This window comes from Delphinapterus leucas, chromosome 13 (genome assembly GCF_059928025.1).
Source record: "Delphinapterus leucas isolate spDelLeu-1000000601 "Yukka" chromosome 13, BTC_Dleu_Yukka2, whole genome shotgun sequence".
NCBI classification, from domain to species: Eukaryota; Metazoa; Chordata; class Mammalia; order Artiodactyla; family Monodontidae; genus Delphinapterus; species Delphinapterus leucas.
In genome coordinates, this window is record NC_143141.1 from 50,345,071 (window position 1) to 50,347,921 (window position 2,851).

The following is a 2,851-nucleotide window of genomic DNA, read 5'->3' on the forward strand; positions in this document are numbered from 1 at the left end:
CTCTGATCCAGTGGAGGGAGGTAATTCTCCCCAAAGAAATCAAGAATATGAAATAGATAGTGGGCAATGAAAAAGTAGCCAATATCCAAAAACTGATGGATTAAGAGAGCACTAAAATGTAAGTAAACTGCTATGCCCCTGTATGTGGCCATAGCAGTTTAATTTCTGTGCCTGACATTTAATTTTGGATACTTCTAGCCCCTTGATGTTTTCTTCCATAGTTTATCAGAGTGCTGGTAGACAATTAGTTGACTTTTTTTTTTGGTGTCTCATGTGATGAGATTATTGGCTCTATAAATCTCCTGTCTGCTAACCTGTATCCTGTAGGTGAATGAAAATAGGATTTGGAGTAAAACTGTTTAGGTAGGAAGTTATTAAACATTATTCTAAAATTACCACTTCCAGTAGTTTTAATGTTGTAGCTTTATTGGCATATTTTCATCATGATACTTCCCAGTGGGAGATCTGTTTTCAGCTTGATCCGTATTTAGGAAGAGATGTCCTACCATAAGGTTTTTTGTTGTTGTTGTTAGTTTTGCTGTAATAACGCTGTGTAACAAATAACTCCCCAAATCGCAGTGGCTAGAAACATTTATTTCTCACTCATTGGTCTGAAGATCCAGTGACTCTGATGGGCTCTGCTGTGCTTTGTTGGGCTTAGATGGGATAGACTGTAAGAGGATGGACAAAGGTAGTATGAGGCTGGCGAGCTCCCCAAACGCTCGAGTGCCAAGCATTTGCTGATTCCACCCTGTGCCTGGCTGGGCATTGCCACCTCCCCCTGGGCCAGCACCACCCACGTACCTCTTGGCAGAGGCCACAATTGATTGACTTGCTGTTGAGCTTCCACTCTTTGGCATGGCTGCATTTTGATGGCAGAGGGAGCAGTTATGCCCAGAGCCCGATGTGTTGGCATCACCAGTCTGACCTGGGCACCAAGTGCTGCATGACATGACACGTGGCACAGGGAGAACTGCCCAGCATGGAAGATTCTCAGGTGCTGCTAGAGTCATCCTTGATGGCATCAGGCCTTCCAGCCGCTCAGAGGATGAGGAGTCACTGGCAGGGCAGAAGTGGGCCTCCTCACAGGCTTTGGGCACCATCCCTAAATGGAGAAGCTCCTCCAGGTTCATCAAGAGAAAGAAGTTTGATGGTGAGCTGGTGGAGAGCAGCCTGGCTAAGTCCTCTACCCGGGCGAAGGGGGCCAGTGGGGTGGAACCAGGGTGCTGTTTGGGGAGTGAACCCTCCTCCAGTGAGAAGAAGGTGTCTAAAGCCCCCAGCACCCCTGTGCCACCCAGCCCATCCCCAGCCCCTGGACTCACCAAGCATGTGAAGAAGAGCAAACAGCCACTCCAGATGACCAAGGATCTGGGTCGCTGGAAGCCTGCAGATGACCTCCTGCTCATCAATGCCAAATTGCAGACCAATGACCTGACATCTGTCTACCTGGTTGTGAAGTTCAGCTGCCGCTTCACCCTGCGGGAAGTCCAGGAGCACTGGTACACCCTGCTCTCCGATCCTGTCATCTCCAAGCTGGCCTGCCAGGCCATGAGACAGCTGCACCCAGAGGCCATTGCTGCCACCCAGAGCAAGGCCCTGTTTAGCAAGGCTGAAGAGCAGCTGCTGAGCAAAGTGGGATCGACCAGCCAGCCGACCTTGGGGACCTTCCAGGACCTGCTGCACAGACACCGTGATGCCTTCTACCTGGCCTGTACTGCCAAGGCTCTGCAAGCCCAGTGGCAGCTCATGAAGCCATATTACCTGTTGGAGGACCAGACAGCCGCTGCCCAAGGGGGACCAAGTGCTGAACTTCTCCATCGCAGAGGACTTGATTGATGACAGTAAGCTCAGTGACATATGAGATGAAGTCCTAGAACATGAGCTGACAGTGGTTGACTGACGCCAGAAACAAGAGATTCGGCAGCTGGAACAGGAACTGCATAAGTGGCTGGTGCTAGTAGATAGCATCAAAGGCATGAACTCTCTGGACTTTGACAATCAGACCCTGGCAGTGCTGCGGGGCCGCATGGTGCGATGCACTTGAGAAAGATCACCCTAGGCAGAGCAAATGAGGATAACCAAATTGACGCGGACCTGCCTCTGGAGGGTCCGGCCTGGAAGATCTCCCAGAAGCAAGGTGTCATCGAGCTGAAAAACAACGGTGATTTCTTCATTGCTATTGAGGCCCAGTGGCCCATCTACATCAATGGATGGCCTGTGCTGTGTGGTTCCAAATGGCGCCTTAGCAACAGCTCCATGGTGGAGATTGCCAGCCTGTAATTCATCTTCCCCATCTACAGGGACCTCATTGCCCTTATTCAGGCTGAGGCTGCCAAGATCACGCCACAGTGAGAAGTGGTGGCAGGGTGCATGGGCTCTCTCTGGCCTCAGTTTCCCCTGCCATCCCAGACCCCTGGAGCTTGGAACTCAGGCTCCTGGAAAAACCAGAGGGGGCTGAGGGAGATTCAGCTCCTGGCCCCTTGATCTGAGCCTCTGTGGGAGGGTGGAGCTGGCCCTGGGTAAGCCCCTAGAGGCTGGGACCCTCAGGCTTCCTTAGTGCCAGAGCCCCTCCGCTTCTCTGTCTGCAGAGGACCCTACCCTTTACCCCAGATTCCCACCTTTGCCTGGTGTCTCCAGCTGATTAGGTTCAGACTTTTCCTTTATTATTTTTCTTCTGTAAATACAAAGCACTGAGTTCCGAAGTAAAAAAAACGAAACAAAAGAATACATTGAGAGTGATAATCCATACTCCAGAATATGGTTACATGTAAAACAAACATATAAAATACATATATATTATTCACATATAAAATAAGCAAGATCACATATATAATAAACTGATAGTTTGTGG

At 49.9% G+C, this 2,851-nt stretch overlaps 1 pseudogene; it reads left to right on the forward strand.

Moving 5' to 3' along the window:
• Nucleotides 1-914: 914 nt before the first annotated feature.
• Nucleotides 915-2,455, forward strand: LOC111174768 (microspherule protein 1 pseudogene; annotated as a pseudogene).
• Nucleotides 2,456-2,851: the final 396 nt, after the last annotated feature.